We start from the raw sequence: 21,598 nt of genomic DNA on the forward strand, positions 1-21,598 counted from the left end.
AATCTGGCTGCTGCATTTTGCACCAGTTGAAATTTCCGAACTTGATACAAAGGTAGCCCCATGTAGAGCGCGTTACAGAAATCAAGACAAGAGATTACCAGTACAAGTACCATTGCTTCAAGGTCCTTACGGTCCGGGTAGGGACGCAGTTGGCGTATCAACCAAAGTTGGTACCATGCGCTTCTGGCCATTGCATCTACTTGAGATGCTAACTGTAGAGATAGATCCAGAAGAACCCCCAAACTGTGAACGTCCTTTAGGGGAAGTGTGACCCCATCCAGGACCGGTTGACAAATCTCCATCCCTGGACTTGGGGAACCTATCGCAAGTACCTCCGTTTTCTTTGGATTCAGCTTGAGTTTGTTTTCCCTCATCCAGCCCATTACTGATGCAAGACAGGTGTCCAGAGAAGAGATGCCTTCCTTAGTTACTGCAGCAGTTGGAGACATAGACAAATAAATTTGGGTATCATCAGCTTACTGATAACACGGCGCCCCATGTCTCCGGATGATCTCTCCCAGTGGATTCATGTAAATGTTAAACAGCATGGGGGACATAATGGCGCCCTGAGGGACGCCAGATGTCAGCTTTCTTTTTTTTTTTTTCTGTGCAAAGGTTTGGGCTTTTGCATTTTATTAACATTTTCTCTCTCTCTCTCTTTTGTTTTAAAGATTGGGTCATGTGGTTTACATCCATTTAAAGTCTGTCACCTACAGGGCGGAGGGGGAGGAAACCTTTACAACCTCTTTATAGTATGAAGTCCGGAGGGGGTCCAAGGACAATTTTTTGCCACCCCACAGTTACGCACAGCGACAAAGCCAACAGACAGGGATGGCAGAATAAAGCTCCAGAGAAAGGAAACTGGAGTAGACCTGCATTTTTTTTTCCTTTTCAAAAAGCCACTTTCTGCCATTCGGAGCTCTTCCGGAGAAGACAGCTGGAGCAGGGACTCTGGGCTAAAAAGAAGAGAGGAAAAGGGAGCCCTTGGTTTCTTCCCAGCCACTGAAGGAGGACGATCCAAGCAAGTGCCACGCATGAAGGCCACGAAAGGGTGGGAGGCAAAGAAAACAGGTGTTGTTGCGGGCTGGAATGCCAAGCCGGGTTGGATTTGGCTGCAATACAGTTCTGTTGAACCCAGAAGATGGCAATGCTTTTGAAAAAGATGGATGGTCCTTCAAAGCCACACATTCTCATTCGTCGCTTGCTCCCTTTCCTGTCAGCTTTCTTTTAGAAGAGCATGAATCCCCTAGCTTCACCATCTGGAATCTGCCCGAGAGGTAGGAATGGAACCACTGGAGCACAGTGCCCCCGATACCTAACTCAATGTCAATGATGTAAATGAACAACAGAAAACTAATCATAGCTGCTTATCATCTCATATGCTGTCTTGTTTCATGTTTTTCTGTTACTATGTTTCTCATTGTAGTAGTGTTTCTCAATAACCTGTGCAGGAACAGCAAATATCAAATTTTGGCCAGCATCCTGTGGGTGACATGCACTGCTGTAAACTTATATCACTGGTATATAAGCTTTGAATGACTTTGCAGAATAAGCTACCTAGTACCTCCCAAGACAACATTGTCACACCTGGTGAGGAACAGCAGCTGGGGGCTTTGAGATCCAGTTTTGGGGGGGTTTGATTGATTAAATTATTTGTTAGTCATTATGGGAACAAATAATAATCAGAAGCATATCCCTAGGTCTGAGTAAACATGACCTTTCCTACATATAGCATTCAGATTTTGAATTTGTATGATCATCTTACCAGTCAGTGTGTAGGATAACATTTAACATCAATTACATATCCACATTGATGAAGAGAAAGTGATAGGAAAACTGGAGAAGAAAGCGGGGAATGTGTTGATTAGCAGAGAAGAATTTGGAAAAGAAGGTGGAAGAGTGTAAAGATATCATTACCAAAAGAAGCAGGTAAATTAAATAAAATAGACTTTTAAGAGCAAAATACAAGCTTATATGTGTCTGAAATCATTAGAATTTGATGGTCACTGTGAATATTGATGCTTGACAGGCATTTTGACTTACCTCTACAGTTTCTCAGGGTTTCTGATTAGTAAGATGTGGAAGAGTCCCCTTTTTAATCCAGAGCATATCTATGTGCATACGCTTACAGCTGGCTGGTGTGTATTCCAAATATCCCAATAGCAGTGCTCATCAAATATACATTAAAGAGATGTTAATGCACAATAAGAAATCTGTGCAGTCAAGTTTAACAGCTACATGATGTGATCTCCCCCCATTTGGAGTATTTTAGACATCCTCCTGACCTGATTACCTTCTCTCTCCAAGGCTAATGCATTTGCAAGAGTTAAGGTTAAGGTTTAACCCTGAGAAACAGACTGAGCTACAATCTAGTAAATTTAGTAATTTACATGTATACATGATTTGATAATTAAGATAGAACTTTGTGGTTTGATTCCAAAAACACAACACCGGTGAGGGAGGGGAGATGATCTCTGCACTGAGCACATATCAGTTTAGTCTAGAAATTTCAATGCTCAGAACAATGATCCTTGTGTAAGTAATATATCACTTGTCATCTAGAACTACAGCTAAAACAGTTTGTTTTTTAAAAAAATTGGGGGTTGTTGTTCTAAAATCTTTTACACACACACACACACACACACACACACATATATTTGATGTTTTTGATGTTTCATTTCATGGAAGAAAGGGGGGATGAGTGTTCCAATACTAAACCAGCTTTAATATCTGTGTGAAATCTTCATGAAGGTAATACTGGCCTTCATCCAATTTCTACTCCTCTTGGTGATTTGGCTAAAAAGAATTGATCTCCCAGACTTAAGCATGTTTAAACTGATTATTTTAAAAGTAAAGGTAAAGCATTCCCCTTGACAAGGTCTTCAAGTCACGTCTGACTGTAGGGGCTGCTGCTCATCTCTGTTACTAAGCTGAAGGAGCCAGCAGCGTTGTCAAAGACTAGTCTGTGGGTCCTGTGGCCAGCATGACTGCACAGAACACTGTTACCTTCCCACCAAAGTGGTACTTATTTATCTACTTGCACTTTTACATACTTTGGAACTGCTAGGTTGGCAGAAGTTGGGACAAGTGATATGAGCTCACTCCATCATGTGGCACTTGGTCCTCAAACTGCTGACTTGCCAGTCTTGAAATCAACAGAACCAGCATCTTAACCTCTGAGCCACTGTGCCCTCTTCAAAAAAAGAAAAGAAAACCCTACCCTTTTTAATTTTTTAAAAATGCCTGTTTTACACAAATATTTCTTCAAGAGCTTTCCCTATTAATGTGTTATTCTACTGTCTTTGCTTCAACTGTCAATAAAGACCTGTTTGCTCCAATGTGATCCTATTTGCTCCAACCTCCCCCCCAAAACAAACAAAACCATAAAAAAGAAGTACAACACTGGCCTTGGAATGTCAGGCATACACTGTTGAGGCAGTTGTTCAAAACAGCTAGGATTTAATTTCAAATTATGAACACAAGGGTGGGGAAATAGTGTGTCAAATGTGCTGAGATTTTGTGTTTTGAAGAATGTCCTCAGTTTAAAAGAGTGAGCTCTACAGTTTATTGGATAATGTATTATTACAATATATTATTAGAGTATATTATTAGGGCATGTAAAGTTTAAGATGGTGATTCCATTCAAATGAAGGTCATTATCACGTTCTTGCCTCAACCATGCTTGTTAAAGAAAATGGAATTATACCTGTTTCTCAGCAACCATGTTCACACATCATGTCAGTCATCCAACTGGGGCTGCTTCTGCCTATATGTTCTCTTCCAGACTCCCCCTTAACCCTGCTTCTATGCCCTATGCCCTACCCAGCATGCCTTTATTTTTATTTTCACTTTTTCACATGATTCCAGAGTTTGAACTGGATTATCTTAATTGTTTTTTAAAAATTGTTGTAAATATTTCAAAGTGTCTTTGTCTTGCAAGATTCCTTGTGTCGCTTTCTGGGAGAAAGGCAGCATAAAAATGAAATAAGTAAATAAATACAGTGGACCCTTGTTATACGCTGGGGTTTGGTTCCAAGATCCCCCGTGTATAACAAAATCCGCGTATGCTCAAGTTGCATTAAATGTAATGACATAGCAAAATGGTGCCCCTTATAAAAAAATGGAAAATCAATGTTTGATATTTGAAATTTGTACTTTTTTGGAACATTTTCAAACCGTGTATGCTTGAATCCGTGTATAAAAAATCAGTGTATAAGAAGGGCCAACTGTAAATAAAATATTTTGCTAATATGATTTAAGTCAAAAAGATAAAAAGAAATAGAAAAAAATTAATTAAACCAGGCTACTTGGAAATAGTGAGGAGGAGGAGAGACGGGGGAGACTCTGACACCATATGATTGCCAATATTGCAACAGCCACAACAGCGATGTTTCGCACATAAGAAGTACTAGGACTGCCATGCAATTGGTAGTTTATTGATGGGTTTTCCCCATCAGTGCAAAGGGGCACCCTAACCATGCATCACAAACACAACAGCTATGGGTTGGAGGTGATGCCATGTGATAAGTATTGCCAAAGGTGTTATTTTATAACTATAATTATGGTTTAAAAGCCACATGTGATAACCTCTGAAATGGTAAAATGTATTACAGCCTTGTGAGAAGAAGTGTCTGTGAGCCTTAGACTCAAATGCTTTGTCCTTCCTTCTCCTCTGGCAAGCCCACAAGGAAACCTGAAGTGTCTTCTTTTATTTTACATCAAGTGCAATTTAGCTTGTCATCCAAATCTGAAAAAATGTTTAATTTGAACTAGCGGCACATTTGAATAATACACTGTAGAAATAATGCAGTTTGATACCACTTTAAATGCTATAGCACCATCTTATGGAATACTGGGATTTGTAGTTTTACAAGGTCTTTAGCTTCTCTATCAGAGTTCTGGTGCCCTACAAATTCCAGGATTCCATTAGATGGAGCCATGGCAGTTAAGGTGGTTACAAACTATGCTGTATTTCTACAGTGTAGATGCACCCTCAGCCTGGTTGAAATGAGCCAGCTTTATATACAATGGACTGAAGTTGATTTGTTAATTCTAACCATAGTTAAGAAAAATTGCAGTTTCTCTGCATTTGGATGACATGGCAAATGATGGCTAATCCAAAATAGAAGAGAACACTTCTGAACTCTTCTGCATAGGAGGGGCAGGGAAACAGATAATCTAAAAGCTCACTGCAGATCATTTTCATAATGCTAAATGATGCTTTAGTATTATGTCCAATTCAACCTAAGACGATAGTAACTAAGGTGATTAACAGGGAGGGGAGAGGGGGTAGAGGGAGGGGGGAAGGAATGTAGGAGTGTTTGTAATAGAAAGATGTTGAATTAAAGCCAATGTAATTCTTTTTAATATGTTAAAACTTCAATAAAAATTATTTTAAAAACTAACCATCCATAATGTGGACAAGCTAACATATTGGCAAAAATATATGTTCTAGTCCCAGTTGTCAACATCTATGCATGGCATAAATAGAGGACTGGATGCAATTTTTCAGCTATGATTTTACACACATTTAATTGTGAGGAAGTTCCATTGTACTCAGTCAGTGAGACTTACTTCTAAGTAGGCATTAGGGTTGCTAGGGTGAAAACTATTGAGTGTTGCTATACCTTTCATGACTGTGTAGAAGAGGAAATTTCCAAAACAACACCTGCTGAAGTCTTAGAAGGAAATGTATCAGAATGTAGGAATGTATCAGATTTCACTGTTTGGGACAAGATTCAGTGGTAGATTTCTGCTGGAGGAATGGTTGCATCTGGTGCAATCCTGTCTTTGTACTGCAGCACCTGCCCTGCTACCCCAGAATCTCTCCAAACAGTTCTGGAGGATTAGGAAATCTTCCACAGTTGATTTTCAGCACTATGGAGGGCTACAAAAGGGAAGGAAAAGGGAAGGAAAGAAAGGGCTATTGGCTGCATCCACACTGCAGAAATAATCCAGTTTGATGCCACTTTAACTGCCATGGCTCAATGATATGGAATGCTGAGATTTGTAGTTTGTTGTGGCACCAGAGCTCTCTGACAGAGAAGGCTAAATGTCTCACCAAGCTACAAATCCCAGCATTCCATAGCCTTGAGCCATGCCAGTTAAAGTGGTGTCAAAGTGAATTATTTCTGAAGTGTAGATGCAGCCATTGTGACTGCCGACATAATGCTGTGGTTAGATCTATTTTCTTGTATACATTTTGTCAAGGAGGGGGATGGCAGAAGCAGCTGCCTCAGTACTAGGATGCATAATATCTAACCAAACACTTAAAACTAAGGAAGTACCATGAACCATTTGAGGTTTTCTTAAGACAAAATTCCAGCAACATTCTGCATGTAGGTTTTGTTAAATGAATGCAATAATAATATTTAAATAAATAAATAAATAAATAAATAAATAAATAAATAAATATGTTTTGCAATAATAATGTGAGGAGAACAATGCCTGGTTGACAATAACAAAGAGATGGCTGAAACATAGAAAAGGACAAACATGTTTCCCATCCCCTCTACTGTACTATTTCAGACTTTGGAAGGGGAATCACCTGTTAGATAGCTCCTGTTTGATAGCTCTCCTACAAGAATATGGGTTTTATTTTTGGGTGTCAAGGGCCACAAACATGGTAAACATTTATAGGATGCGAATTTTGAAACATCTCTTGAGAATTCAACACAACAGATGTGGGTAATAATAATAATAATAATAATAATAATAGTTTTTATTTATATCTTCCTGCCTTTCCCGATGGATCAAGGCGGGATCACAACAGAATTAAAAACAATTACAATATTACAACATTAGTTACCACATAATTAAAACCACAGCTAAAAACATGAAACATCAATCAACTGCAGGATCAGATGCTCTTGTTCCATACCAATAGCCTTCATAGGAGGTCAGGAGGATATGCGTGGCGAAAGAGCTCTGTCTTTATCACCTTCTTGAAAATTTCCAAGGATGTAATAAGGCGAATCTCCTCTGGGAGTCCATTCCATAGTCCAGGGGCAGCTATGCTGAATGCTTTTTGGGAAGTAAAAACATGTTTGGATGCTGGTACCTCCAGCAGATTCTTCCCACTTGTTCTAAGAGTGCAGGGCGGATTGTATAGGGAGATGTGTTCCCGTAAGTAACCCAGGACCAAGCCATGTAGAGCTTTAAAAGTAATAATCAACACCTTGTATTGTGCCCTATACTGGTCTTGTAGCCACAGAATGTAAAAGAAATGAAAGACTACAGTTTCTAAGGATCTGTGAAAACCTTTCAGAAGGCACAAGATACAGCCTTATTTTGATTAAGTTTGCATATGATGCAAGATGAATCGAAGAGTGATATGTCTCTCTTTAAATAAACATTTGGCAATGATTTCTTAAAAATTGCAGCATTTTAAAAAGAAAGAAAAATCAGGAGCATAGAGGTGTTTTAACATTTTTTTTGCAAGTAAGTGTTAAATCCAATAAAGTTTTTTTAAAATCAAATCCCTCAGCTCTGGTGCTAATTAATGTTATCAAGACATAGCAGGATTATGCTGCCTCCTTTTTATCTCTGCGTGACGAGTAGCTTCAAATATCTTCCCTTCTCCCTTTAACAGTTGGATGTCATTTGAAAATGAAGCAACAGCAGCAGCTATTCTCAGTAGAACCGTTTCAACCCTCCCTCCGGGGGCTGATGTAAAATGAAATATGTGCTCTGTGTTTTTAGGCATAGATTTTATGTAATCATAAATTTTTCCACATGAATTGAAAGGCTGCAAATTAGCTGGGAGAGCAGATTCCTGGATGTGTAATCAGGTAGGGAATGAAGTTCATGAGTTAAAATGGCCTTTAATGGGGTTGTGTGTGTGTGTGTGTGTTTTGTTTTTGACTGGGGAAGGAATACTCAGGTGCTTTTGCCAATTCCTTCTTCTGAAATATAGCCTACAGCACCTAATATTCATTGGCAGTTTCTCATCCAAGTACTCACCACAATCAACTCTGCTTAGCTTCTAAGATCAAATGGGATCTGGTGCCTTTAGGGTATTTAGGCCCAATATTATGGTTCCCTTTCTTTAAATAGCTACTTTTGAGAGTATTGCTATGAGCCTGAAATGTAGGCTGCTGCCACACTGAAGAATTAATGAAATTTGACACCGCTTTAACTGCCGTGGCTTCAGTACTATGGAATCCTGGGTTTTGTAGTTTGGTGGGGCACCAGAGCACCCTGACAGAGAAGGCTAAATATCTCACAAAACTTCAAATTCCTTACTACTGAGCCAGGACAGTTAAAGCAGTGTCAAACTAATTCCTTAGTGCAGATGCACTGAATTCTTGTCCATGTGACTTGGTTGTGTAGTAAATATTCCTTATCCGTTAAAAATAAATCACCTCAAAATTCAATCCAAAAGAGTTGGAAGGAGACTGCAGATACTCAAATTTGGCTCTACTACAAGATGACTGATGGTTTGACATTGCACTGAGGATCTTGGATGGAGGAACGAACACATCTTGGTTGGCTCCCCTTTTTGAAAATTGAAAATCACCACTCTAGGTTGAACACACAAATTCCTTAGTAGGTAGAAAACAAAAGTAGAGTGAGCCTAGATAGATTTAAACAAAGCTTGAAATAATTTTAGATGGTGCATCTGGTGAAAATGAATCATTAGGAGCCAAATTGGGTAGCCTTTATCTAAGAGACAGAGGGGATGGACCCTTAAGATATTTCCTCTTCAGCTGATGTAAAATCTTCTTCTTCTCCCAATGTAAGATCCTGCTGTTGAATGTCAAAATTAGGGGCATAGTTTAGCGCTCAGGGTTGTGAAGTACAAATATCATCTCCCAAGGATGCTGCTGCCATCTTGTCTGGCAAGGAAAGAACTGAAGGTGGAGCAGACAGCAGTAGGAGGTCCCCATTGGCTGGAGGCCTGCGTCAGTGTCCTTGCTAGTCCAATGGCCATTGAACAAAAAGTCCACACCTTTGCTTTGATTTTGACCTTGCCTTAAGAGGTCACCCTTTTATGTTACCTTTAGATGTTCCAATAAAGGTATTGACCAAATATGGAAAGTAGTCCTGCTCAAATATGGATTTTGGATCCCTCTCTTATGGCCAACAAAACTATTTTTGTTTTTTCCTGACCTATAATCTAGGCAAAAACATGTTCTTGCAGTGACTAGTGCATAAATTCCCAAAGTTCCCAATCTAAATCAATTCAATAGGTCTCTAAACTAACTGAACCAATGCCACTGAGAACTATGAAAACATTTAGTATTATCATATATTCCAATGAATACAATAAGACATTTGGTACAATTTTTATGCCCGCTAAGAAGATGAGTTGTTTGTGATGGAGGACAGCATTATTCTATATGTGTTAAACAACTTAATAGTAAACACATGTCTTAATTACATCATAGAGACTTAAGAAGATTTGTAAAACCATTAAAAATAATCAATAGCTAGCTTTTAAGTGATAAATTAATTAATAGACTGTAAATGTTGAATGTCCACTTTGTGTGCCTGGCATGCATTCTGACTTTTCATAACATCAGTCAGTAGTAAAAAATTAATGTCAGTGTTAATAGCAGTTATGAAAATGGGTCAATTCTTGTCTGGCGTGAGGGACTAACTGTGTAGCATCCAATGACATTCTATAGAAAAAGAACATCTCTCTTGGCATCCTTCTTGTAGTAAATCAGGTATTGAGGTCAGTTGGAGACTAGACTACACAGAAATTAACCATTTTTTTGTTTTGAAAGATGATTAATTAAATTAGCTGACAATTAACTGAAGCAGAAGAAGCAGCGCTAGAAATTATAGAATGGCTCTAAACCATTCTTCACAAGAATAGCAGTTTGTATGCAACTATTTTTCATTCTACAAGTTACCTTTTGGATTAATTTTTGTTCCTGCACTTTTGTGCTTTGAGACAGATCAGAAAGGCAATATTCTAAATATTTCAGAAGGCTGTTCTTGTGCTATGAATGAATTGTTTAACATAGGTACTACCTCTGAGTATTCCTTGCCTAAGAAAACCAGGGGGTCACCATCAGGTAACAGGTGATTTGAAGGCAACACATGGGATTGTTGTCTCTTCGTCTGGAAAACAGTTGTCCTTAAATTTGAAGGTAGATGCCTTTGGTGCTATCAATAAAGCCAGCCAAATGTTTGCATTTATCATGTTTCAAGAAACAAACGGATAGATTGGTTATGTTGGTAAAGTCACTTACAGAGGTTTGCCCCTCTTATAGCCCTAGTCCTACTATAGTTTTGCTTTATTTTAGATAGATCCCAAATGTATTGCATTTCCTCCACTACTAATTCTTCTTCCTCCTTGGCCTTCCTGTTTTACTGAATCTGCTAGATTAAACGTCACTTATTATAGTTCATATAACAATCTAAATTAATTAATCCATTAAAGTCATCTGAATTGTTAATCTGGAAATTAGCTGAGTCACAATGGTAGAAAATCGAAAGACTCATAAGCTTAATAAGTTAGCTAACTAGTTATTTGCGATTTTTGTTTATATGTGATTAAGAAAGATGAACAGGAATTGCTACAGCATGCATTTTGGGTTGTGTGTACCACACACCAATATTTTGTTCAGGCATTGGAGAAGAGAAAGTGTTCTACCATCCTTAATAGGTATATATTATTTACATCTCAGTTTCTCTTATTCGTGGCTTTCAGAAACAATTCTGATGCTTAGGAGACTACTGTGCAAGTTGGATATGATTTTAAAAACTGTGCCCACATATCTCATAAATTTAGATGTGCAAGATATGACTTTGTCACTTTTTGGTTGCTGGATGTACACCAGTATTACCTTTCTTATTCTGTACATCGGGGTGAATAAAGTGTGAACATTCACATGTTTTTTGGCTGCAAGTCCCATTAGCCCTAGTCAATATAGTCAATGAGGAAGAAAGCCCTAGTGGTTGGGACTAGTAATAGAGTTAGCACTCAGATTGAAAGACACATCTTGCTATCTTTTCTTGCTAGAATATCTTTAAAATAAAATTCTCCTTGTGTGAAAAGTATTCATTCAGCTGTGATTGCTTCATTTAAGAGTGGACTCACATTGGTCTAGGCCCAATTATACTCCAGTTTTGTTTATTCTCAACACTTATTACCCACTCAACATAATCTTCTGGGCAGCTCATAATGTTGTAAAACACTGAAACCTAAACATTAAATAGATTAAAACCTCCCACATAGTCTGAAGTAAGTAGATAAAATAAAACCGTATCCAGAGCAGAAAATTAAACATTGGTTGTCCAAAAAAAGTAGAAAATATGCACACACCATAAGACCGCCTTCAAAGCTCTTTTAAATGCTGGCCTCCATGTATCACAAAGGAGACCATACAGTAGGTGCCAAGGAGGCCTCTTTTAGGAAGGGCATTGCACAGATGAGGCACCACTAATAATGATAATAAAAAACCCAACTCTCTTGTAAACCACCTGCTGAAATTTAGTGGGAATATTCCAAACGGAATCCTCTCCAAGGATGGTTAAGACCCTATTCCATAGCACACTATCCTATTTTCTGAAGTATTGTTGGTGTTGTTTGCCTTCAACTACAGTGTGCCCACATTATACGCGGGCACACTTTACGCGGCTTTCAGCATATGCTGAAAGCCGCACAGGGAGGAAGGGATGGTACGTCCCATAGGGATGAATGGGGCGTGTGCCTGTGGTGCACGCTGCCACACTGCTATGTGCACAAGCCCCATTCATTTAAATGGGGCTCGAGCATACGTGTTATTTGTTTTACCCGGGGGAGTCCGGAATGGATCCCCTGTGTAAACAAAGGGCACACTGTAGTTTCTGACTTATGGTTATCCTAAGGTGATCTTATCATGGGGTTTTCTTGGTAAGTTTTGTTCAGAAGCGGTTTGTCATTGCTTTCTCCTGAGGCTGAAAACATGTGACTTGTGCAAGGTCACCCCATGGATTTCATGGCTGAGCAGAGAATTGAACCCTTGCCTCCAGAGTCATAGTCCAACACCACTACGTGGTTAATCAAGACAGGCCATATCAACGGTACTACTGGCATCATGAATTTCTATTCCTAGTGAAGTTCAGTCTTCACCATCCCTGCTGGCTTTCAGGTGCCAGGTGAAGGCAGTATTTAATTTCTACTTGTTGGAGTAAGCTTTGCTAATCACTACTACTTAGTTATTAGTTTTATTATTTGGTCCAATCTATTATGATAAAAAGTTTTGTCAACTCATCTCCAGTAAGTGGAGGAATTCAGAAATTTGTGTGAGTAAATTATTGCCTTTCAAGAGTTTGTTTACTCACCGGTTTCTATGCTTTCTCATTTATAATTCAAATAATGGATGCTGTTTTTTGAACAATCTAGGTTTGTCAGTATCACCATGCATTTTTCCATTCCTCATAAGTTCCAAAATTTAAAACTATTATAGCTTGATTTGGTTCATTGATGTTGTGAGTTTTCCCATACTGTTGTTTTATTCATGTATGTGTTATTTCTGGTGTTGTCAATAATGAGAGAATCATGGATGTGTTCTCCAGCAACAACTCCTTCCTCAGGTATCTTTCTGTCCCCTTCCCTGACTTGCCAATTTTCTCCCCTGACCAAGACCTGAAATAGATGCACCAAATGATGTGCTTTCTGACTGTATTCAGGACTTAGCATTTAGATGATGTACACCCCGAACATGGGTGGAAACCATGCTGACACTGGGTCTTCCAAGAAGAATTGGGCTAAAAAGGAGCAGAAAAATTTGCTCCTTTTCAGTGGACTGGTTTAGGACTGGGTGGCAGCCTGGATTGGGTTCAGGCATGTGTGGTTGCTGCAAACCCAGCATGAGTAGTGCCACAGTGGTCCTGCCATGGTCCTTTTGGTCCGTTTGCTATGGGCCATCCTTGCTAACAACATGATTTTTTTTTTTTTTTTTTTTTTTGCAGGACTGCAGTTGATGATGAAACATAGCAGAAATCGCTCCAGCTTTATTCTGTGCATTCAAGAATGCTGATTGACAGGCAAAGGGATTTTCTCCCATCTTGTCTTACAAAATGTAAGATGTAAAGCTCATGTATAGTTTCCCATCACAGAAAGGAAAGGTGATAACGGGAAAGTATTTGAATGGTGGTGGATGGCAGATGTATATATCTCTTTCATTTCTGATAGGGTTCTTATAAAAGTTGATAAAATCTGCAGGTTCAGATGTTTTCAGTTTTGATTTTCAGGAAAGGAAAAGCTCCACAGTTGGGTAGTTAAAGGTAAAAACGTATTTGGGAGAGGAAAAAAAAGGGGGGGAGTAATTTTCATTTTTAAAATTATTTCTTGAATGATGGTTTAATAAAAGGAAATACTAAAAAATAATTTACACAATATACTTTTCTGGATAGCGCATGCTTTTTACTTCAGATTTTAAATTTTGGTTCTGACTGACCTGAGCAATGGCATGAAATTCTAACTGTGAAAACTATAGTGCGATATTCAAAATACCTGCTTCTCAAAAACATAGACCAGCATAGGGAGTTGGCTGAGGCTGGGCACATGTTGGACTAGTACCTGGGCTGGATGAGGATCAATAATTGATGGTCTGAGGTTTTTCCTTTAACCCAGATACATCCCTTTAATCCTTGGTCTGACTACTGTTTCCAATTCTTTCCCTACAGCACTCCCTTAATAAGTGACTCAGGGATGGGCTCCCAGGATCCTTATTATGTGTTTTATTATTTTGGTAGCATGCTTATGTTTTTAGTTATAAATTAATTCAAGTCACTCTTCTGTAAACAGGAAGGAATATAAACTTTATTTCCAGTCAGATCTGAAGTTTGTATCTTTTTACAGGTGGTTCGCAAATCATGTGGTTACATTATGTACAGCTCTTCACTTGTTACAGACTATTTCCTTCTCTAGTCCCTTCACTGACTTTGCTTCCACTTTAACCTGTGTCTAACTCTCTTAACACATCCTTATAACACCTCTTCATTAGGACTATGAATCCTGTGAAAGTCTGGCTCAAATCACAACATTTTCACAGTAGAAGGCAGGTGTGAGCCATCCTAAACTGGCTCTTAAAACTGTCAACTGACACACTCCTCTTCTTTTATAGTCACTCCTCAGGCAGCCCTTTGCATAGAGCCTGACTCTGATTCGCTGTTTGGGAAACTCCACTTGCCACAACTGGGCTGGATGAGGAACAATAATATAAAGATGGAGCATCTGTGGATTGGTGATGGTCAAGTCTGGGAAGCCTGCCCTGGATGGAAGTGTTTTCTTTGTGAAGAAACAAGTGTGCAGCTTGGATGTACTCTTAGACTGGATATGGAAAGAATATTCAAAAATATTTGAAAAATGCTCAAAATTGGGTTTCTCATGTGTTGAGAAAACCTGACAAGGAGAATCTTTGCTGTTCAGGACTTATTCTGCACAAAATTGCAATGATGTGTTGTTTTTTTTACAGTTAAGAGCATCATTATCACCTTATTTTTTCTGCTGAAAATGCTGTTTTCAGTACAAAATACAAAAACATGAGAATTTTGTATCAAATATGAATTTTGTATTGAATAGGCATCCAAATTTAGAACTGTACTTAAATATATATTTGTATGCACTGAAAATGTAGTTTTCCATGCTGAAAAAACAGTTTTCTATGAAAAAACCCCACATATGCAAATTTTGCACAAAATAAATCCCAAACTTAAAAAATTGTATTTTTTGAAGTCATTGTTAACAACAGTAAAAATATTGCTAACGTTACTTCCTTTGAGAATGAAATAAGCAAAAATTATGTCCCATCCTTATCTCTGTCATTTTCTAAGTGAACTTTGTGGAATGAATGCACATAACATGTGGAATGTGCCTGAGAGAATGGTGTATTCATTGTGAAATTTTGTTCCAAAGAGTCTTATCAAACCAGATCACTTTTATTTTTACAAAGACTGGTAAGAATTAATCTACTCCACTCTACTGGACTTTTAAGTAGCAGGTCAGCTCACTTGAAACTTTTTTATCAATCTATAACACATGCAAAATAACCAATCTATAATTTTTTACCTCATTAAAAAAAATCTCTGGTCAGTTTTGACATCCAGATTATATCTCACCTTAATAAATTTAGTAGAAAAGGTCTATTTCTCCCCACAGGTGTCATCTTTTCTATTTCTCTCCAAAGGCTTTAATATTCTCTCAGATATACACTCTTTGCCAATTTTATCATTTCACCCGATCTCCATATTTTTACAAATTGTTAGTTTAATAAAGGAACAAAAAAATGCTTGCATTTCTTAGCAAGCACAACGTCTACTTTCTGAACTGTAGAATCCTGAGAGCTAAACAGAATCATCAATACAAAGAAAGGGCTATGTATTTTGACCTAATACACGAAACAATATAAAATATACACATATATGTGTGTGTATGCACAGGTGAACTGAAAGATATTTACAACAAGCAGTTGTAGAACTCCATGTTTTAGATTATAGTTTTTAAAATTGTAAAAGCAATACAAGTAACATAAAATGCAAATAAGTAAATGTTTTGTGTCAAAATATGAGAGCTATCAGCTATCACAGACTACAGTGTTGTCACAGTGGTTAAGTTCTATGGAGTGGTGTGTTGCCCATGAAAATAAAGTCCACCCTCTACTTATGGGAGTGCTGTAAACCTAGTTACGAGCAGAGTGCCATCATTCCCTATGATACATGCAGATATACAATTGTATGTGACCTAGTTTTCCCTTCCCCCAAGATACTATAGAAATGCATTTTTAATCAATGTCAATTGATTCCAGATTAAATGTGGCGGGGATGCACTAGAAAAACAAGTGATTAAGAATGAAGACCTTCTAGGCTGAGTGTTAGTTTTCAATCTGTTGTCACTGTCATTCAATACATGTGCTATAGGTTTCTTCTGAAAAGTTAGCCTCATGTAGCACATCTTGGATGAGAAAAAGAATTTCACAGGGATTGATTTCTTTGGGAGACTAGTTAATTAAGCCAGCCAGCCAGCATCTTGTCCAAAAAAAGTAGCCCTGTCCCATGATGCACTGCTATTTGAATAGTGGTGGCAGCAGTGAGGTGCAGGGCATATCTATCCCTCCAAGGCTTGGGGGAGGTATATGTAGTTCCTGGAAGATTATGGAAGATAGCTACTTCTGCTTTATGTACTAGCTTGTGAGGGTTTTTTTTTTAATGGTTACTAAATGAAGGGCATTATTGCACTCTTTTTATACATAGTGAGCATTTTTAGCACTGTCCATATATGTAGCTATCATTTAGGCTTAGTTTTGCTAGGGCTAATACATACAGATACATACACACACACGTTTGATTTATATAGTTAATCCACCAAACAATTTCTCAGAAACTAGATATTTACTAAATGGAGTTGTATCACGTGGCATAGTCTTTCCTCTTACTCTTTTGGTGACCTCTTTTAAATACTGCAGAAGTGCTTAAATTCTTTAGTCTTTGCTATGCAAGAGTTCTATCTTTACATAAGCATATCTACCCGTATTTTCCGGCGTATAAGACGACTGGGTGTATAAGACGACCCCCAACTTTTTCAGTTAAAATATAGTTTGGGATATACTCGCTGTATAAGACTACCCCTCTTCAAACGCACACCAAATACAAATTAAAAAAGCATCAAATTTGATTTCAATATGGTAATTTTAATTCAAATGCTTATGATATGCAGGTACTGTGGTGTATAGAACACCCGACTAACCAATCAGAATGCAGCTGAGGTCCAGCCAATAGAATGTGGGCTGGGACTTTTGAAAATTCCATGTGTCCGTTGGTTTTGGCAGTTGGAATGTTGACAGTTGGGATTTGACAGTTCAGGGAACAGTTGAGTCCAAGAGAGGACTGGGTTCCCTGAGTTCCTGAGGGAATAGTCAGAGTGAGGGTCCCAGGGATAGAGAAGGACGGTTAGGGGTAGAGTCTGAGTGGAAAAGGGCTTCCTACCGTTATACTTCCAGGACTCTAGAAAAGAGAGTGGCTGGAGTGTGATATCCTGTGGGATAGTGTTAGCTTTGGTGACTGTTAGGTCTAATATTAAGAGAGGAACTTAATAAAAAGATTGAGTTGCTCTTAGTTATAAGAAACTGGTGATTTAGATAAAGATTTATAAACCCAACGGTAACTAAAACAAAATAGAAAGTAACAATTACATACGATATCATATTAAAACCAACACTGTTAAACCTTCTTGTAAATAAAATTTTATTTGTTTGATTCAAAGACACTCCTGGACTTGAGTTAATACCATGCTACTCACATTACAAAACCCAGATGGCAGCCATGGGATAGTCTGCCATCATAGAAAAGGATTGTGGTGTGGATGTGCACCACATAATTTGGTGGCAGCGTTAGGGTGAAGGTTGACTGGATGGGGCCTTCACATAATTGGGTGGCACAGTAGCAAGGTTGTTCATTTCAGGGACTTAGCAGGAAAACTTGTTGTATACAAAGCCTGCTTGGATTGGTCAGCTCTCCCTGCATGCCCAGCCCTCCCTGTCTCCAAGACCATCAGAGTGGTAGCACAAGCACAGCTCTTTTTTCCATACCCCGGGCATCCCAGAAGCCTGCAACTTGTTCCGCCCTTCACTTACACCTTCACTGGTGAGGCGCCCCCTCACCTCGTCATTGGGACTTCATTAAGTCACTTCTTTCCACAAATCCTGGTGAATGGATTTTCTTCTACCGTACTTGTACAGCGTTGTCCTTGCTGCTTTTATATAGTTGCCACATATGGCGGGGATGCGGCCGCGGCTGTTTTTGAGCTCTCCCTACCATATGCGATGACCACAGATTCTCCAGTCCGGCTTGGAAGTCAGCATCTGCCCTATAAGACGACACCTGGTGGATAAGATGACCCCCAACTTTTGAGAAGATTTTCCTGAGTTAAAAAGTAGTCTTATATGCCAGAAAATACAGTATATCCTGTTCTTTTCTAAATAATTACAAGGGACTTCATCTGATTTGTCACTGTTGAGCACCTTCAAACAGATGCAAGCTATTTTGGACATTTTTGAAATATATATTTGTACACCTTGCTAGTATTCCTGTTACCTTTATTTTCCCTTTGAAATGTTCCCACAGACTCTTCTGGCATCCACTCCTGTGGCAAACATTGGTCTTTTTTCTATTGCTAGTCATCCCTCTTCTCAGACAACAAAGTACCTGGAAGGTATGAAGTCAGTCAACATCACCTTTTCATGATATTTTCATACAGCAAATACTGTATGCATATGCATGCAGGTAGTAAGGAGAGGTAACCAGATGATGAATAAAGCTACATTTTCTACACATTTCCAGATGTGATGTGTTGTTGTTGTTGTTCTTGATTGCCTTTGAGTTGACCTTGACTCATGACAATCCTATGTATGAGATATTTCCCAGCCCTCCTGTCCTCAGACATTCCTGTAGGCTCAGAGCCATGGCCTTCTTGATGGAGTCTACCCATCTATTATGAGGCCCTCCTCTCTTTCTGCACCCTCCACCTTTCCCAGCCATATTGTCTTTTCTAGTGAGTCATCTCTTCTCATGATGTTGCCTAAGTATACAGCCTCAATTTAGTCATATTGGCTTCCAGTTTAGGCTTACCACTGTAGTGGTAACTAATGCCTTTTCTGGGGCCTCAGGACTAAGTGACTATTCAGTCATCATAATTTGAGTTGCTAATTTTAAATTTTATTTTGTATTTTGCTGCTCCCTCACTCTTCCTTCCCTTTTTCTATTTACTGACCTTTTAATGATTAGCTAACTATTTTGGGCATAGGTGGGTTTTGTTTTTAAAAATATTCTGGGTATGAGTGTGTGTGTGTGTGTGGGGGGAACTATCTGAAACTGTTCAACATTCAAAATTGCATGCCTCTTAAATTATTAATTTAATCTCAATTAATCATATGCCTCTTAAGTTTATTCCCTGGGTTACAACACTGGAAATCATTATTGGTTATATAATTATAGATCAACAGTAAATTGCCATTAATTTAATTTAATCTGATAATTTAATTTAATCTGATAATTTTATTTTATGTAAACTTCCCGTATTTTGGATAGTTTGGACTGCAACCCTGAGCTGAACTCAGAAACATCTGTAGAACCAAAGATTCCCCACCTGTGCTATAGGCCAGAGACTGAGAACCTAATGCACCTGCAGATGCTGGTCACTCTCATCATTGGTTATGCTGCCTAAGGTTGATGAGTGTGAAGATACAACAACATCTGAAGGTTCACATGTTCTCTAGCCTTTTTTTCCATTGTGGAACTCATTGCTCACGCACATACAGATGTTTTATAGTAAGTGGGGTTTTTTGCAGCTCAGACTTAGCTGATATACAGAATTTTTTAAAAAATGTTAGGTTAATAAGCACCTTTTCCTTCCTTTTCCCCACTAGTAGTGTCCACAATGGCTTGCTATCTTATCCAGAAAGTATATGGTGTTTCACACTCTTCCCATGTCTGCCAATTGCCCTATCATTCAGTTCTTCACACCTCTAGGCTTCTCATCATCACAGTCATTAGTCTCTGGAGGTGATATACTTAACAGCTCATTAAGAGTGTGTCTGGATCATCTGTTCTCTCACTGTTCTTCACTTGTCAACAATGCCTGTTCTGCTCTACCTGTTTTTCTCTATCCCTTTTGCACAGGGGGTTCTTAGGTGCCTAATATTTGCTGGTTATCAAGTATCCCATCTGGTGCAGTTTCCTTTTGTTACTATCTATCTCCACTACAACTTGAATCTTTTTATAATTTCACACTGTGTTCTCATTATTGTTACATTAACTTTTAAATTATTATTTATCCTTCAGCTTAGGAAGAATTGCTTTGTGAATTGCTTCTTTGGTACACTTTTCAGACAGAAGATAGTATCCTATTTTTCTTTTTCTTTTTAGCATTCTCTTCTGATGACATTCTCTTCTTCTTGTTCTGATGGAAGAATCTGAAACATATAACCAAGAATTTCAAAAGAAATTGTAGTTTGTACTACAGGTGAACATCTTACAGCCTTTAGATTGTTTAACTGTGCATCACTGTGGTGCACAGAACACCCAGTTGACCAATCAGAAGGCAGCTGAAGACCAGCCAATAGGATGTGGGCTGGAACCTTTGAAAATTCTGGGCTAATAGAGGAGAGAGTCCATTGGGCTGACAGTTGGGTGACAGTTGGGATTTGGCAGTTGAGGGAACAGTTGAGTCCAAGAGAGGACTGGGTTCCATGAGTTCCTGAGGGAATAGTCAGTTAGGGCTTGGAATCCTGAGAGTAAGGGTTCCAGGGATAGAGAAGGACGGTTAGGGGTAGAGTCTGAGTGGGAAAGGGCTCCCTACCGTTATACTTCCAGGACTCTAGAAAAGGGAGTGGCTGGAGTGTGATATCCTGTGGGATAGTGTTAGCTTTGGTGACTGTTAGGTCTAATTTTAAGAGAGGAACTTAATAGAAAGATTGAGTGAATCTTGGTATAAATAAACTGGTGATTTAGCGAAAGAGTTATAAAACCAACGGTAACTATAACAAAGTAGAAAGTAACAATTACATAAGCTATTATATTAAAACCAACACTGTTAAACCTTCTTGTAAATAAAGTGTTATTTGTTTGATTCAAGGAGGACATGCCTGGACTTGAGTTAATACCATGCTACTTACGATACAAACCATGGGTGGCAGCGGTGGGATAACAAAAGTCCTTAGCGCCTGCCATCTTAGAAAAGGATTGTGGTTTTGGTGTGTGTTACATAATTTGGTGGCAGGGTTAGGGTGAAGGGTGACTAGATGGGGGTCTTCACATAATTGGGTGGCACACGAGAAAGGGTATTTGTTACAATCACTTTGTAGTTACTTTTAAGACAACTGAAGGAAAGGAGCTACCTTATTTTTTAATGCACCTATGATTATCCATAGCCCTTGGAATTATAACTGAAACAGCTTAGGGTTTTTTTGTGGGGTTTTTGGGCTATGAGGGTGTGTTCTAGAAGACTTTATTCCTGATGTTTCACCAGCAGAGATTGCTGGCATGGAAGAAAGTGGGGCATATATATTGTTTGTTCAGAGGAAGTGATTTACATGTTGATCTGTGTAGTGTTCTGTTGTTGAATGGCAAGGCCTTGGGATGTCTATTTACTTAATGATCCCTTGTCTGCTGGGAAACCCCCCTCACTCTGGGTGGTTTTCATTTGCCTTTGCTGGGTCTTGGTTTTGGTGTTTTTCAGTACTGGTAGCCAAACTTTGTTTACTTTAAGGATTTCTGCTTCCCCATTGAATTTGTCCAGATGTTTATGAATTTCAATGGCTCTCCTGTGCATTCTGACCTGATTGTTGTTGGCATGGTCCAGAACTACAGTGTTTTCTAACAGCATTTTATGCCCAGGATGGTTTATAACATTTTCTGCTACTGCTGATTTTTCTAGCTGATCACGTCTGCAGTATTTCTCAAGTTCCTTGATTCATGTTTGAACATTGCATTTGGTGGTCCCTATGTAGACTTGTCCGCAGCTGCTTGGTATGTGGTAAACTCCTGCGACCATCACAGCTGTTGGCGAAATATCAGGAATAAACTCTACTAGAACATGGCCTCATAGCCTGAAAAACCCACAAAAACTATGGCTTTTGGCTATGAAAGCCTTCAACTTGACATT

The 21,598-nt window shown here is 38.8% G+C and overlaps 1 long non-coding RNA gene across 1 annotated transcript; it reads left to right on the forward strand.

Annotated features, from left to right (window-relative positions):
- Positions 1-630: 630 nt before the first annotated feature.
- LOC121930127 lies at positions 631-14,616 on the forward strand. The gene is made up of 3 exons (XR_006103824.1): positions 631-1,277; positions 12,910-13,019; positions 14,067-14,616. It is a non-coding gene; the product is annotated as an uncharacterized LOC121930127 (long non-coding RNA).
- Positions 14,617-21,598: the final 6,982 nt, after the last annotated feature.

This window comes from Sceloporus undulatus, chromosome 4 (assembly GCF_019175285.1).
Source record: "Sceloporus undulatus isolate JIND9_A2432 ecotype Alabama chromosome 4, SceUnd_v1.1, whole genome shotgun sequence".
Classification (NCBI taxonomy): domain Eukaryota; kingdom Metazoa; phylum Chordata; class Lepidosauria; order Squamata; family Phrynosomatidae; genus Sceloporus; species Sceloporus undulatus.